The 17,682-nt window shown below is 54.3% G+C and overlaps 1 protein-coding gene across 2 annotated transcripts in view; it reads right to left on the reverse strand.

Annotated features, from left to right (window-relative positions):
* The window catches only part of LINGO1 (leucine rich repeat and Ig domain containing 1), a 184,592-nt gene that overhangs the window by 107,437 nt on the left and 59,473 nt on the right, over positions 1-17,682 (reverse strand). For both annotated transcript variants that reach the window (XR_001885217.1, XM_017870451.1), the window contains exon 2: positions 17,602-17,663. The gene's annotated coding sequence lies outside the window, so the exon portion shown is untranslated. The remainder of the gene's footprint in view (positions 1-17,601; positions 17,664-17,682) is intronic.

Raw genomic sequence — 17,682 nt, forward strand, 5'->3', positions numbered from 1 at the left:
GCACACCACGTGTGAGGGGATCAGAACTGTTCCGCTTGTGAAAGCACGTTTCCCTCTTGGCAGAGGGTCAGAAGCTCAGCCCGGATAGTGGGGGAGGAATGGGAAGGAGAGACAGACACGTAGGGAGGGCTCAGCCCACTTCTACCCTAGCCAGCACTAAGAAGGAAGACAGCTTCGGGAGTCTGGGGCAGGGCGGCCCCCACCAAGCCCAGGCCCAGGCTGTTCTGCACAGGAGGGAGCCTCAGCAGACAGGGTGCAGCGGAGGCCCTCAGCATGGCTCAGACCCCACTGCATACCTAGGGTCTGGCTCCACTATGGTGGGGAAGGGCCCGCCCCAGCCAAGCTGGACCTCAGAGGGGTCCAAGGAGAGTCCGAGTGGACAAGGAGGGCCCCTGCTCCGTCAACAGCTCATCTGGGCAGTGGAGTCATGAGGCAGGTGATACAGCCCTGGCTCCCCCTGCACACGCAGAACTTTCCCAGGGCTGGAGGCCCAGGGAGCTGGGAGCAGGGCCGAGGCCTGCCTGGAAGCTAGTGCCCAAGAGGATGCTCATGAGCAGCTACAGAGATGGCACCATCCCCCACGGGAGCAGGGCTCCCAGCCCGGGCCTGAGCTTACATCCCTGACTCGTTATCACCCACCTAGGGAGCCATCTTCTTCCAGGGCCCACAGAAGGGCCTCGCCATGGCCCTCAGCTTCACACACAGACCTATGCAGGAAGACACGTATGTGTGAACATGCAGGGACAGAGCTGGAGAAATGCAGCACCCCAGACACACGGGTTTAACAGCCACACGTACAAATGCACATGCTCATGCATACCACGCCCATCCCATGTATACAGAGGAGCAAGCCCACACATGGCTGTGCATGTGACATGCACACAGCACCCACATGTATACACACACGTGTCAACATGCACACCTGGATGAGCTCACACACACACACGTCCGTGTGTGTGTGTACAGGACTACCCACGTATGTATTGTGTGCCTACACATGTACAGGCTCACACATCCACACATATTTGTATGGCGCACGTCCACACACACGTCCACGAGCAAGCCTCTGGACCCCGATATCGGACCCCAGAGACGCACGCCAGGAGCCAGCCTGCAGTCTTCTGGTGGGAAAGGGGAAGGAGTCTAGGGACTGATTAGTATCATTTCCTCTGGCAGTACAGACCCCTTAGCCGCAACTGTGTGGCCTTGGTCACCCTCATAAACCCCTGGGGTCAGGATGCCTGGTTTCTGTGCCTGCCCCAGCCCCTGGTTCCCAACTGTGTGACCCTGGCCGGAACCCCTGACCCTCTTGGTCCATGTACTCTGTGGGCTACCAGGGCCTCCCTGACTGCCACAGCCTCTTCCTCAACCAGGTGGTAGGGCTGAGAAGAAGCCCCTAACCTTATTTCCTCATTTCTAGCAGCAAGAGAGGCTGGGGTTGGGCTGGGGTGGAGGGAACTGGGGAAACTGACAAGGCCCCAGTCTGTGTCTCGCAAAGTTTTCTGCCAAAGTCCTCCGCAAATGAGGAGCTTGTCCAGGCAGGGCAGAGGGTCCAGAGAGAACTGGGGCCTCTGGAAGGGGTGGGCAGTCAGCTCTCCCTCTCAGGGGCACCTCCTGGGATGTCCTCCTCACTGCCTCCTTGAGAGTGAGGCCAGCTTTGCCTAAGCCCCTCTGGGCAGTGACAGTACTGAGCCACTCTCCAGGCCTAGGGTGGCTGGGTGGTGGAGTGAGGAACCCCACAAAGTCTCCTGCCAGCACCAGCACCAAGACATTTCCACTCGGGGCTTCTGGGACCCCATCTCTTTCCGTCCCTTTAGGAGAAGGGATGGTGGTCAACTGAGTGCCCCTTGTCCATGTAAGATCAACCCCCACCTCCACCCTCAAAGGCAGACCAGAGTCACACAGTGCCAGGAAACACAAACGCCACCCAGGTCAGGGTGGCATGGAGATGAGGACGGGGAGGCCATGGGAGACACACAGGGGCAGCCACCACGCAGCACTCGGCTCCCACCGGCATATGCTTGCTGGGCCTCTGACTTTTCAAGAGACTCCAGAAGCCAGATTTTGATGAGAAACCTCCCAATCTTCCAACAATCTGTGGGCTGAGGTTTTTGCCACACTCTTTGGCTAGAACACACACACACACGCTCTCATACATATGTGTACCCACATTCGTGCACATATATACAATCTCATTTACACACTCACACAGGCAAACACATACACACTCACATTCACAAACATGCACACTCACATGCTTTCATACACATATATGTACTCACATGCAGACTGGCACTTATACACACGTGCACACATACACATTCTCACACATACACACACACACACACAACTATGAGACAGATTCTGCCTCTGAGCCATCACTTGTGACCTCTAACTTAGGCAAAGAGAGAAACTGAGGCTGGGGACAGTGAAGCTGTGTTCAAAGCTTTTGTTCCCTTCTACTCAGCCTCCCTGGCAGTGAAGCCCCTTCTTCAGCACCCCTCCTGCCGACCTGCCTCCACCTCTCGGAACACACACACCACCACCCCCTCGGCTTCACTAAGGACCCCTGCTCCTACCACCAGCCCCACCCCACCCCTCCACTCCAGTACCGATCCTGGCCCTGGCACCTCAGTCCCCACATGAAATTTTCTTAATTGGGAGCTCATTAATTATCTCCATGCTTTCCAGAGGAAATAAACAGCAATTAGAGGAATAAGTGGCATTTTTATTCTGCAGCAGACTCAGCTGAGCGGCGCCCCGGCCTGTCCCTGCCCCAATGGCCAGTCCCGCTGCCTGCTAGGTCCATGTGCCTGCCCCTCTGCCTGCATCCATCCCCGTGTGTGTGAGCGCAGTGCCTGCCACCAGGCCACCTGGCAGCAGGTCGCCTCTTGGAATCTCCGTGAAAAACCATAAATTGTTGAGAAAGGGCCTCCTTCCCCATGCAACAGAAGGTTAGAGTGTTTAAAGAGAGCAGTGGAACTGTTTTTATTAATCAGAACTGCTATAAAGAAAGCATTTTAATTAACATAATTATCCCGATTGAGAAAAGCAGTCCTTACCCCATAGATACTTTTCAGACTAAAGATGCAAGCTGTCACAATCAGTCATAATTAAGTCAAGCAAGCTATTTTTTTTTTTTTCTTGAGCTCCCTTCCCCTCTCGGGCACCCGCTCCTCCTTGGGTTAGATCTCAGAGTGGAGACCAGGCAGATGTGACAAACTCCTCATGCTCCTGCACTCACACCCCACCTGCCTCTTCAGCTGCCTTCCAAAGAGAGAAGGCCCCAGGCCTGGGGCCCAGCACCATGACCTCTTCCCACAGCTGGCTCAGCAAAGCCTCCCTGCCTCCCTCATCCCTCCACTGACAGCTGAAGGACTGTCCCTCCCAGATACCTTCTGGGACTCTCCTGGGTCACCAGGCCTGGAGGGGATGCAGGGGAACAACGGAGAGCCAGAGGGCAGCCTGACCAATACCCCGGTCTGAGTCGCTGCCCCTCCCGCCTCGATGCTCACATTCACCCCTACCCACTCCCCAGTCCACTCCTAACACAAAGCCAAGGTCATTTCCTCCTGTGACAGCCAGAAATCTGTCCATACCACAAATCCAAGTGTTTAACCCTCCCACCCCAGTCACCCCCCTTCATGGCCCTCGTGAGACCCAGCCCTAGCCCCCTCCAGCCACACCTCCCCAGGCTCACTCCACTCTAGCCACACTGGCCTTTCAGAATCCCCTGGAGCCTCTGCCACAGGGCCTTGGTATATGCTCTTCCCTTTGCCTGCTGTCCCCTTCCCCAGCCACAGCGTCCCCCACTTTCGGCTCACACATTCATCCTGCAGTGCTTAGCCCTGGTGTCACCCCCTCCCAAAGCCCTTCCCTGCCTCCCCGACCTGGTGGGTCTCCTCTTAAACCCTCTGACAGCACCCCACATCTGCCCCTTGCTGGTAGATAGACCGCAGCTACACGACATTGTTGGCATTCTTTATTTGTCATCTCCGTTCAACTAGAGAAGCTCCATGAAGCACCCGGTTTGATTGATGGCATTTTTTATTTGTTTACTGTTGTATCCCCAGTGCCTACCACAGTGCTTGGCTCCTGGTCCAGGCCTGCTCTAGGTCTGAGAAAGTCTGTTTTGGGGTGGGATGAGCAGGGTCAGAGGAAGAAGCACCTCCTGCATAGTTTTGGCCTTGGGGACCAGGCTGGGGTCCCCAAGATCAGGATGTGTGACCTCGCAACTTCATCCTCCCACCCCAGGCCTCAGCTTCTCCATCTGAAATGGGCAGCCAGGAGCAGGTAACTTCCCCTGCCCCCTACTTATGCCCCCACCCACCCCAACCTCTAACATGACCCCCCAAAGCATAACGTCCCTCCTCCTGCTGCAGAGCTGGAAATGCTGGCAAATCCACCTGCTCACCAAGTACCTGCCACCTTCTGAGGCCGCCTGGTGGCGGTGAGGCCGGGTGCTTGCTGCTCCCGCCCCTCTCTGCACCTGCAGGGTGACACGTGCGTAGGTGACACCACGGACGTATTTCACCCCGACATGCTGCAGTTTCCTCCCTGAAAAGGTGCTTATTTTTTAGTACATCTTAAATAGGAGCCTGCAAAGTGTGTTGTCAGCGCTTTTTAAATGGCTTGTTAATGCCCCCGTAAAGCTCAGCACGCCGGCCAGGGAAGACAGCTCACTCCTGGCCCCAGTGCGGCCTGCGCACCCTCGCAGCCCGTCTCTGAGCACACAACCTGGCTGAGCCTCTGGGCTGGACTCTGGGTTTATCAGGAGGCCCAGGAACTAGACTGTCCCCCAACAAAAATATGCCAGCAGCTCCTTGCCCTAGGGCCACAGGGCGTGGCAACCCTTTGAGGATGGCAGGAGGCAAGCTGGGACCCTGCCTGGCTGAGGAAAGAGGAATGAGCATTGGCTTTTGAGTCAAGTGGCCCAGGTTCAAATCCCTGCTTGGCCACTTACAAGCTACATGAACTCAGGCCAGTGACTAATCCTCTCTGGGCCTCAAGTTTCCTCATCTATAAAATGGTGATGCTAACTCCTACCTCAAGGCAATTTTTAAGAGTGATTCAGGAAGTGGATACCGTGCCAGGTAACATTTAATTTTTAAGGTGTGGTAATGGTATCACGGTTCTGTCTTTTAAAGGGTCCTCATCTTTTAGAGATATGTACTGAAATATTTCTGGAAAAAATTATACAACATCAAAATAACCTGGTGGTGGTGGAGAGTGTGGGTGTGTAGAGGAAGCAGGGCTGGTCATAAGTTGGTGCTGGCTGACAGAGTATGGAATTTGAGAACCATCACACGGGCACCCGATGGATGCTCACTAACCCAGGGGTGCACTCTCCAGTCCCTCACGCAGGGCTATGGGCAGGAGCAGGGCTATGGAAAGCACCAGCAGGGCGCTCCGGGGCAGGGCCTTCACAGCGCCCCTGGAGGCTCCTGCAGTCCACAGAAAGGAGACACACAGGTCAGGGGCCCTCAGGACCAGCACACCTGGGAGCCTCGAGTCAGGCAGCCCATCTCAGGTCCAGACTCTGTCCCAGCTGTGTGACCCAGGGCCCATCACTTTCCCTCTCTGAGCTCTAGCTTCCTGTCTGTCGTTAAAATGGGGATGGTAACAACACCCCATCCTCCCCTTCCATCCCATCCCGCCCCCACCCCCGGGCAGGCACTGAAGGGAGTAAGTGTGAGGACCAAAACAGCCAAAGAGCAGTGAGCACGGCCTGAGGCAGGGGTTTCATCAACCTTAGAACCCCCTACCTTCCTCTGCGAACCTAAATACAACCGTGTCATCTATTGAACGCTGCTGTGGGCAGGTGGGCCTCCTGCTGAGCACCGCGATGCAGACTTGCTAAGAGTCATCCTGTCCTCAAGAAGCTCCTTGGGGAAGAGTCATTTCTGTGGCCAGGATGAAGGTGGTGGATAATTAAAATAATAACAATGACGACAACGAGACTGACATCTCTGCGTGCTTCTGACGCGCCTGGCACATGTCCCGGGCTTTACCTGCGCCTCTCCATCAACCCTTAGCACTACCTATGAGGCAACTAGTATCACTGTCCCCTTTTAGTTGGGGAAACTGAGGCTCAGAGAGATGAAACAAGTGAGTGCACAGCCAAGTCCTGGACCCAGGCCCCCACCCTAGTCCAGGCTCAGCAGGGCAGGGAGGGGCTGCCCCTCAGACCTGGGCATCCCAGAGGGATGAGCAGCACAAAGTGCCACACCCAAGCAAACCCTCCCCAGGCCTCAGTTTCTTCACCTGTGACATGGGGGCGGAACAACCCAGCCCCAGCTGGGGGCCATCAGGAGAAAGTGGCACAGGTGGGGAGGGGCAACAGTTCCAAATGGAGCCGAGGCGGCTGTGAGGTAAGTCGGGGCGCGGGGGCGGGAGGCGAGAGAAAGAGACAGATCTCTCAGGCTCAGCTCAGGCGTTGTGATATTTTTCCCCAGGTTATATTTTTAGATGGACTACTTTCTCTCCCCTCCCCCTGCCTCAGTAGGAGGAGGAACACAGAAATAGCCGGGCGTGCGTGTCTGAGCCGGGCTATATATAGTGGGCACAAACCCTGTCACCCGGGGCTTCTCCCACTCCCTGCACCCGGAGCAGGAGCGGGGAGTGGGGAGGGGGCCCCTTCCTCTTACCCAGTGGCCCCAGGGTCTGCTCAGCTCTGCCCGCTTCCTCCAGGCACCCCCATCCCAGCACACACCTGTGCACACACATGCACACATACAGATGCACACGTGACTGAAGCCTGTCTGCACCGACTCAGCATCAGGGCTTTTCGAGAGGTCCAGAGCGACCTAAGGGGCCTGAATTGGGCAGGGAGGGTGGTGTGAGCCAGGCCAGGAGGTGACTTTGCAGGACCCAATGGCTGTGACTCTCTCAGCCTCGGTTTGCTGGTCTGTAAATGTGGGGACTTATCAGGTCTGTGGGCCCTTTACCACTTCAGAAGATGCAACTAATGTCGAACACATTCCTCCAGTTGCGCCCATCTGAGTCCCCATTGTTGAGATGAGGAAACTGTGCGGGCACTGGCCAAGGTCAACAGCAAACCTTCAGTGGCAGAGACACTTTATAGTTTCAACCTCGCCTCTCTGGGCTCAGTTTCCTCATCTGCGAAGTGGAGATAAGGTCAGCACCCACTTCATGGGCTATGGTGAGGACTGGATGAGGAGGAGGCACATAAAGTGCCTAATGTGGGCTTCCATAACTAGGGAGAGGGCCATGAGCACCCGGGGGCAGTAAGCACCCCCGAGTCTCCCTACTACTTCCCTTGGCCACAGCCCACCACTGGGCCAGGCTCCAGCCTCATGTTCAGGGGCTGAACCATGCCCTCCCCCATAGTCTACCTTGGCAGGCCTTCAAGAAAAAGCCCACAGCCAAATCACCCACACCCAGCCCAGGGCAGGCATCAGCAACTGCTTCCCAGACGGTGGGTGGACCCTGCCACTCCCCCACCCCAGGAGAGCCTGAGATGAAGGCCTGGCCTCCTCCCAGGCCTCCCAGTGCTGGTCACACTAGCCATGCTGAAGTATCAGAGCAGAAGGACCTAACCCTCATACCCACCCTTTCCTGATGGTGGGGCTCCCTTCTGGGACACTCCAAATGGGTGTCCAAGCTGGTTTGGGTGTGCCCAGTCCAGGGGCAGGTCTACACAGGCTCTGCCAACTTTCTGCCCCAGGACCTGAGAAAGACAGAAAGCCCTGAATGGGGAATTCAGCCATGGGGGTTGGGGGTTTCAGTTTCCCCATCAGTACTTATTCTCCACAGAGGAATTTAAATCCATCATCCTGGCTGGGTGAGGCGGCTCATGCCTGTAATCCCAACACTTTGGGAGGCCAAGGCAAGAGGATCACTCGAGCCCAGGAGTTTGAGAAGAGCCTGGGAAACATATCGAGACCCTGTCTCTACCAAAAAGAAAATAAAATTATCCAGGCATGGTGGCATTGCACTCAACTACTCTAGCAACTACTGGGGAGGCTGAGGTAGGAGGATCACTTGAACCCAGGAGGTCGAGGCTGCAGTGAGCTATGATCACACCACTGCACTCTAGCCTGGGCAACAGAGCAAGACCCTGTCTCTAAATAAATAAACAAATAATCAATTATCTTGTTTAACCCTCACAACTTCCCTGAGGAAGGTAAAATGGTTATTCTGCAGATGGAGAAACAGAGCCCCAGGGTGGGGAAAAGGCCTGCCTGGGTCATACAGAAAGCGACAGGCAGCTCCTGTGAGAGGTACAGCCTGCATCTGCCAGACCTGGGAAAGCCAGGATGTAAGCCTGGAAGGTGGACTCCTGTGTTGAACAACTGGCTTGGAAAATTCCTGAACATGTGTCCATGGGATTGAGAGAGAGCTGGTTTGAGATGGCTCCAGCACAGCACACCCAGGGAGCGTACATGGAGTGGTCGCCCCACCCCTACTCCTGCATCCGTCCCCTGGCCATTGAGTTTTTGAGCCCAAGTGCCAAACTTCATTATCCTGGCTGCAGAGTTCTATTTGGTTGGTAGGTTTCAGTTCAGAGCTTCCACCATCTGAGCACCCACAGTGAGAACTGCGTCTCACTGGCAAATGTGGGACTCAGCACCTTCATCTGAGTCACCAGAAGATTAGGGCAGGAGGAGGGCACAGCCCTAAGCTGCCCCACTGAGACCTTTTTCTCCCCCAGACCAGTGTCCGGTGTTGACCCTTTGGGCTGTTGACTCTACACAAGTCCTCGTGAGTGGACTGAGCACCTATGTCTCCGCCCCCTGTGTCTCATGGAGTTCCTGACTCCACCCAGATATCCCCAAAGCACTGGAGATGGGTGAGGAAGAAGCATGCATCCCTGCAGTGGGCTGCCTACCCTGCAGGCACCCCACCCTGCCTACCCCACAGGCACCCCATCCTGCCCGACCTGGCCTGGGTACAGCAAGACCCAAAGACCCAGAGGAGGAAAGACTCAGGGTCAGAGCAACAGCCGTCATCAGGAGGAAGGAGCACAGGTCCTGTCCTCATTAGGGCACCCAGATATCCAGACCCTGCACAAGAATGAGCCTGCCGTTGCTATGGCCTCTGTTCAGTTTCTGGATTTCCACATGCAAAACAAATGAAGTTGGACTCTTACCTTACACCATATACAAAAATTAACTCCAAATGGGTGAAAGACCTAAACACAAAACCTGAAACTCTACCACTCCTAAAATAAAACGTAGGGGAGAAGCTTCATGACATTGGATTTGGCAATAATTTCTTGGACATGACACCAAAAACACAGGCAACAAAAGCAAAAATAGACAAATGGGACTACATCAAACTTAAAACCTTCTGCTTAACAAAGGAAGCAATCAACAGAGTGAAAAAGCAACCTACGGAATGGAAGGAAATGTTGGCAACCCATGTATCTGAAAGGGGTTAATATCTAGAATACATAAAGAACTTCTACAACTCAACAACAAAAATAATCCCATCAAAAATTGGCAAAGGACTTGAATAGACATTTCTTAAAAGAAAATATACAAATGGCCAACAAGCAGATGGAAAGATGCTCAGCATCACTAATCATCAGGGAAATGCAAAGCAAAACCACAATGAGGTCTCACCTCACCTCAGATAGGGATGGTCACTACCGAAAGAAAAATAAGTATTGTCAAGGACGTGGAGAAATCGGAACCTTTGTGTATCACTACTGGGAATGTAAAATGGGGCAGCCACTAAATTAGTTGTAAAAATTAAAAATAGAATTACCATTCGATCTAACAGTCCCACTTTTGGGTGTGTGTATGTCTGTGTGCGTACATATACATACCATAATTAAAAACAGGATCTCAAAGAGGTATGTGCGTGCTCATGTTCATCAAAGCATTATTCACAATAGCCAAGAGATGGAAACAACCCCAACTGTCTATCAACAGATGAACAGATAAACAAAATGTGGTGTATACAGATGATGGACTATTTTTCAGCCTTAAAAAAGGAAGGAAATGCTGTCACATGCCACAGTATGGATGAACATGGAGGACATTATGCTATATGAAGTAAGCTACTCACAAAAAGACACATATGTATGGTTTCCTGGTGTGAGGTATCTAAGGTGGTCAAACTCTTAGAAAGTAGCAGGAAGGTTGCCAGGGGCTGTGGGGACAGCCAAAGGAGCGGTTGCTGTCCAATGGGTACAGAATTTTGGTCATGCAAGATGAAAGGAATACCGTGTACAATAAGGGGCATAGAGTTCACACTATCTTACTGTGCACTTATACACGGCTAAGATGATACATTTTATATGTTTTTTTTTTTTTTACCATAATTTAAAAAAAGAAAGAAAAAGAAAAAACGAGCTATCCTATAGATGAGGAAACCAGCACTCAGAGAGGTGAAGTAATTTCCCCAAGGTCACACAGTTGGCAGGTGGCAACGGGGTTTCAAAGCCCTTTTGCCTGGCTCCCGGGGACGCTGCACATTTCTTTGAGAAAATGTCCAGGGCTGACACACGGGCACTCTACAATGGCTTCTGGAGGAGGCAAGTCTTAACCATGCATCTTAAAACATGATAAATGGCTTTGCAGCACACTAAAGGGCTGTCCCTGGGAGAAGAGGAAGAGTCCTCTCTTACCAGGCCTCTTCTGAGAGCCCCAGGTCAGGGTTGTGTCTCCTCCCCCAGTCCACGGCTCTTCCCTGACTGCCTGCCTGGCAGAGATGGCCCCTGGCTGCCCTCAGCCTCCTGGCCTGGCCAGGTCCGGCGGTGATCAATCCTGCCCAGGTGCAGGCATTTCAGGCAGCTGCCTCTCCCGCTGCCTGGCAGTGTGATTAATGCTCACTCTGCAAAGAGCCCACTCATCACGGACATGCCACATGCCCACCAGCTCGAGGCAGGTGGGCTGCACCAGTGTCTGCTGAGTCCCAGCCCCCAGAGCTCACCCTGTTCCCTGCCAGGCCAGAGACCAAAGCTTCGCTCGTCTCGGCTGCTGAGGGCTGGGGACTGGGAGTGGGTGCCACACACAGGGGCCACACCTAGAAGGGGGTTTTCTGTGGCCCTCACAACCTCACTCCTACCCTCTCCTCCCAGCCTCCAGGGAGGGGTCTGAGGGCAGCTCCAGCTCCTGCTTGGGAATGGGATGGAGCTAATGGGAATCCCACCTCGTTCACTCCCTCCCAGCTGTGTGACCTCAGGCAGGCCTCCTTGTCTCCGGACCTGTTTCCATGTCTGCAATGTGGGCATCACACTTCTCCCTCACCAGCCCTTGGGAGGAGCCAGGAAGACAAATGCTTGGAATGTAGTCCAGACTGCCTGGGTTCAAATCCCCACTCTGCCACTTAAGGACTGTATAATTTTGGGCAAGTTTCTCATCCTCTGCCTGCACTTCAGTTCTCTGCAGAAACAGCTCATGGGCTGTAGTGAGGATTAAATAAATAACTATTTATGAAATGCTTACCACAGCGCCTGGCACATAGCAGGCACTGAGGAAACAGGAGGTGTTATTACTCTGGGTCTGCTGTTGCTGTCCCATTTCACAGAGCTGTTTTGAGGTCTGGACTTGGCCAAGTATATGCAAGGTATTCTGCAAAGTGGAAAACCCACCCTCTGTGATGGCTGAATGTCCATTCTCTTTAACCCTCCTTCCCTGCAAGGCTTATGGCACCCACACCCACCCAAGAGTCCAGCTGGCACTAGGAGGGTCCAGCCGGCACTGGGAGGGAAGCTGGGAAGACTCCACTCTGCCTTTGGGCAGCTCCATGCCAGTGGGGAGATGATGGAGGCACATCCAGGTCGGAGAGCACTTGCAGAGTTGGGCTAAGGAAGCGGGTGCAAAGGAGTCCCAAGGGCTGAGCTAGGCTCAGGATTAGAGATCAGAGGCCAGGTGTAGGGAGGTGCAGGGAGGCGCAGTCGATGCTCAGCCAATGGGGAGACACTGAGGGTTCTTGAGGAGGAGGGTGGAGTAGGCAGTGCTGGTCTCAGGCCCAGGCCTGTAGATGTGCAGACCCAGCTTAACCCTTGCTCCTTCCTGTGAAGACCCAGCTAGACAGGAGAATCCAGAGCTGGGAGGGCTCGGAGCTGGTGGAGGGAGAGGAGGGCAAGCATCAGGGGTTGTGACCCAGTGTCTACCCGACCCTCCTGGCCCAATGGTCCTTGTCCTGGGCCCCAGATCACTCTGTGCAGGAAGAGGATCTCTCTGCCCGGAGTTGGCCAGCCCTCTAACCCAGGTCAGACATCTGACCTCCACTCTCTACACTCTGAGCTGCTGTGGGCTGCAGAGATGTCTGAATAGAAATGGCTCCCGCTCCTCCAGGAAACCTACTCCTTCTCAAGGACTATATGCTGTTTTGCTCCTGTGGACAGCACAGTTCTCATAAATGATAGTTCCCTTTTCATTCTGACTATGAGGAATCATAGAACCAACTATTCAGCCCAAGATTGGACCCTCTGTGTCCATGTTGTAATGCTCCCCAAGCCTTTCCTTGCTATTGCATCCTTTTTCCCCTGCCTTGGATTGTCTACCTTGGTATCACGATTATGCTTAGCTCTCACAAACACTTACTGGAATAAGGTAGGTATAAATATAAAAATAGTTGATGTGCAAAATGGCAAATCCATTCCAACCCACCCCACATTTACCTGCTCCCCAGGGAATGAAAAACTCAGGATCGGAGGTCCGGGGTTGGCAGTGTTGTTGCGGGAGTAAGGGGGAGGCTGAAGCAGGACCCAGTCCTGTCCCTCTTGGCTCTGGCATCTAGTTGCACATAGGAGCTAGGAAGGCTCTGCTCTCACCCTAGAATGTTCTATAGCCCTGCTAATAACAATGACAACTTTGACTAGAATTTACTGAGTGCTTACTACATGCCAAGTGTCATTCCTAGTGCAGTACCTGAATATGCCATTTATCCCCTAACAGCCCGTGTGGTGGGTTCTACTATCATTTTCCCCTTACCCAATGGGAAAACTGAGGCCCAGAGAGCTTAAGTAACATGTCTAAGGCCACACATCTGGTAAGTACTGGAGCTGGGACTCATGCCATGCTGTCTGATGCCACAAACCAGGTTATCAGTAGCTACCCATCTTGCCTCAGGGGCTCGGATGGTGCACATGACTTTCTGAGACTGAGATGGTCCAGCATCTGCCCTCTACCCATCTGTGTCGGGGCTGCCCCTGCCTCTCTGTTCCTCTATGTCCAGACTGGTCCAGGCTCTCTCTTTCCCTCTAGCTGCACAGGCAGGCATCAGGCCTGGGCCACAGCACCAGCATGGGGAGACACAGGCAGAGGGCATCAGTAGACAATCTGGAGCAGCAAGGCAGGGGGGGAAAAGCCAGACTTCAGCATCAGAGTGGCATTGGGGCCCTCTTGAGTCTCAGTCTCCACATCTGTAACATGGGAACAGGAAGGACCTGCAGGCAGGTTAGGCTGAGGGGAGGTGTGGCCCATGCCTCCCTCAGGCCTGGCCACAGAAAGGTTGGTAAATGATAGCTGGGGCAGGGTCCTGGCTCCTCAGGGCCTTGAGGGGCTGTCCTGGGACTGCCCGCTGAGAAAAACCAGAGCTGGGTCCCCCAGGATCTCTGGCCACCATTAGGGTCAGAATCCTGCCTCACAACTGCCTAGCTGTGTGGCCATGGGCAGGTCACTCTGCCCCTTTGGCCTTGGATAACGGGAGAATGATGTTTACTCATGCTTGGCATACAATGTCTTAGCTGAGAATTATTTTTATTATCCCAGGATACCTTCCAGACCCCCGGACACCCCTCCATCCTGGCAGGCAGGCTGGGGTGGGGGCAGAGTCATGGGAGGCACATGTGCGGGGAGAACAGGCTGGGCCCAGACACCAGGCTCCAATGTAGAAGCCACCCCCAGGTGCCAATACTGTAGGAGGTGGCAGAGAGCCGCCCCACTGCCCTAGTTTCCCACAGAGCTTCCTTGCTGAAGTGGGGAGAGACTCGGCACACAAATGCACATGCACACGTGTGCACATCCAGGTCCATGTATGTCTCCTGCCCGGGACAGCCACAGCCTGGCACTAAAGCCAGCCCCACTCCTGGTGCCCTCAACCCCTCCAGGGCACAGGACATGGGAAAGGGGATTCAATCCCAGCTCTGCCTTTTCTGTGACTTGGGTCAACTAGCTTCCCTATGTGGGCCTCCATTTTTCATAGGGAAACAGGGATAATGACATCCCTCTCCTGCGTGAGAACCAGTGATGTTCCATGTGTGAAGAGCCTGCGCCAGTTCCTTCTCCTCACTCTCCTCCCCGCCACCACCACAGTGTGTCAGGCCTCTCCGCTTAACCCCAGCATTGCCACTGCTGCTTCTCTGTGCCCCATTAAAGCAGCCTCCTTATTTCCTTGAGGCTCAGAGATTTCATCCCTCTGTGCCTCCTCTACCCAGTGGCTGAGAGCTCCTGTCACTGAAGCAGGGACAAGCTCTCTCCAACTGCACACCCAGCTCCCCCCTGTCCAGCACTACCCCTGGCAGCCCTCAGTAACTGACACCCAGAGGGAGACAGTGGAAGAAACTGGAGCCGCCTCCCCCACCACAACCACAGCAGCCTGGATACAGGAACCTGAATGTCACCCAGTTCAGACTGAACTGGCTCTGCTGCCCACCGGACCAGCCACCAACCATGGCAATGATAAGCACAACAACTCCACTGACAGGCCCTCACCATGTGCCAGGTCATATGTAAAGACTTCTCATGCATCATCTCATCTCATCTTCCCAATACACCTATGAGAAAACAACTGCTGTGCCCATTTTACAGATGAGGAGACTGATGCACAGAGAAACCATGAACCCAAGTCTAGCTCCGGATTTGAGGTCTGCACTCTACACTTTACTGCTAGGTCCACCCACAGCTCCTCAGAAATGCCCAGGACCAGGGGGCTGGCAGAAAGAGCAACGGGGCCTCCCTTCTGCACTGAACTGAGGTGAAAACCAACAGCATTGTTTGTAGCAGACACATTCTGACCTTAAAGTTAAAAATTAAGTCCCCAAGCATAGGATGTTGTTTAGGGAATTGGCCTAACATCCACCCCCATGGTTCTGCTCCCCTGTTTTAGAAATGAAGGTAGCTCTAGCTTGCATCCGCATCTCAGGCCCACACAAAACTTCAGGCCAGTAAACTCTGGTGGTGATGATGGGGTGGCAGGAGATGCCCAGCAAATGCACCCATCCAAGCAAGACCCTTTCCCCAGGCCTGCTGGGTTGTGCCAGGTGGACTGAGGTCCCTTCTGGAGTGGGCTTCACATGTGCAGGCCCGTCAAATGGGCATCCACCCCTTAGTGCCTCAGTGGCTTCCCCTGAGGCAGAGCTTCCGGCCAACGCTGGCCACACCCCATGCCAGCCCTGCCTGCACACAGAGCCCATGATGGCTCCCTGCTCTGCACTCGGACAGATGCCGTTGTTGTAACTATGGCTCCTGGGTTTGCATAATGCCTCCTTCCTGGCTCTCATGCCCCCCCAGCACGCACGCTCAGGCTCTGATCCAGCACACAGGCTGCTTTTATTCCAAATATTTCATGAGGCCATCCCATGAGTCATAAATATTCGAGGGTGCTCAGATGCTGCGTCCAGGTGTGTTGACTGACAGCCCTCCCCGCCGGCCACGGCCGGCCTCCTGGATTGGAGCCTGCCCCTTCCCAGCTCTCCCCTGAATGGCATCCCTTCTACTGAATCCTGTGTCTGTAGATCCCTGAATTGCCTGCCCACCCTCCTTCCTGTTTCCAGGCCCTCTCAGCCCCAGCCACCCCCACAGCTTCCCCATCCAAGTCGGGACAAGTGCCTGGAACTCATTCTCACTGAACCGAGTAGGGCTGGGGCCCACTCAGCCACCCACAGGATGACAGCTGAGGGCAGTTGCTGTGGGGTATCTTCTCAGAGGAGGCACACTCTGAGCAGAGGGGACTGTTAGCATCCAAGTGCGGAGGAGAGGGAAGAGGGCATGTCCAGGAAGGACGGATGTGCCCCAGACCCAGAACCCGAGAGACTAGCCCAGAGACTCCCTCTTACAATCTTGCTGGCTGTGGCTGCCTGGTCCACACACACATCTTCATGGATGCAGCCTCCAGCTCCCACCCCCATGCCATGACCCCTGAAGGCCTGACCAGAGGACATGGTGGCCAAGGGCGTGGCCTCCAACCATAGCCCTCCTCTCAGGTAACCCACCACTGGGAGACAAAGGGTAGGGAGAGAGATGGATAGACCCATGGGACCTGGAGTGGAGACCAAGACCAAATCCTACCTTGCCACCAAGGCCTCGGCAAGGGAACAAACTGCTCCCTCTCATAGGTTGCTGTTGCTAAGATTAATGAGCTAATTAAAGTATGAAGACAGTTCTTGTACACTTAAAAAGAGGTGATCAACCATCATAAATTAATCACAATTAGCACCCCTCCTCCAGGCAGTATGCCTGGATTAGGTCCACTGAGCATAGTTTCTCCTCTTCCAAATGACAGGAGGCTGCACGGGCCCTTGCAGGGGCATCTGAGCTGCCGAGGGCTGCACTTCTCCAATCCCCAGATCCTTCAAACTCCTTCCAAGGCTCTGCTGCAAAATGACTGTGTGTTTTCACATCTATTGAGCACCAACTGTGTGCCAAGCTCTTGGTACTTGGCCTTCTACACACAACACAGTGCTCAGGAGGATGTGCTATGAGGAGCTCCCTTTTACAGATACGGAAATTTGAAGACAGAGCCCTAACTCCTTATATCAGTTAACCCCTGCCCTGGGCCGTGGGGCCAGTTAGGCCAGGGAAGGGTGGAGGATGGACAGCCACACCCCTCCAGCTCCCACTACTTCAAATCCGATAGAGCTGCTGCTGCTGCTGCTTCAGGCTTGTGAGTAGGGGTGCCGTCTCCCCAACTTCACACTCCTTCTGCTCCCTCCTGAGCACATAGGTAAGGCTGACTCGGAAGAGACGCCTAGGCCCTTGACACCAAATTAAAACCAGAATCCCGGAGAGAGAGGGAGAGCATGGATTTTTTTTTAATTAAAAAGCAAAAAAAAAAAAAAACCACCAAACCAGAAGCCCTCCCTGTAATCATCCCCAGGACACAGTGTCCTTGGAACTGAAGTCAAGGTTAGGGGCTACTGGGGACAGCCTTGCCACCCCTTGTCTAACAGTGATCCCCAGACACAGGAATAGTGTCTGAAAAATGCTTATCACAGAGCACAACCAGGCCCTAAGGTCAGAGCCTGACCACCTAGAGCACCCCCAGACCCAACAGATTCCCTGGCCTGCCCACTTCACCTGAGTGGCCCACAGCTCCACCCCTCCTCCAGGAGGAACCTGCAGGATCCCCAAGTTCAAGGCTGGCTGGTGCCTGGGCCAGGCATCCACGCTCCCCAGGGCCCGAGCGGTTGCCCTCCAAGGGCCCCCAGTACCCCCAAGCCTGACCCATCAGACCACGGAGCTGTCTTCCTCCTTTCCCCTAACAGCTGATCCCCAAACCTTCCTGCCTCCACCTCACCCAGTGACTCAAAAGTGCCCCTCCCCAGGAACATGGCTGGGGACAGGAAAGGGGGATCCAGGAGATGGTAGAGGAGAAAGGGGTAGCAGAGAGAGGGCTGCTGCTCTGCACACACCCCTTGGCCCCACTGCATCCACCAACACAGACAGCAGCTGCTCAACTCACTCAAGCATCGGCTCAGGTCTCAGGGCTCTGGACTCAAGATCAGGGCCTCCTCAGTGGGACACCTGCAAAGAGACAGCAGGG

The sequence above is a fragment of the Rhinopithecus bieti genome, unplaced genomic scaffold (genome assembly GCF_001698545.2).
Source record: "Rhinopithecus bieti isolate Rb0 unplaced genomic scaffold, ASM169854v2 scaffold_662, whole genome shotgun sequence".
NCBI lineage: Eukaryota > Metazoa > Chordata > Mammalia > Primates > Cercopithecidae > Rhinopithecus > Rhinopithecus bieti.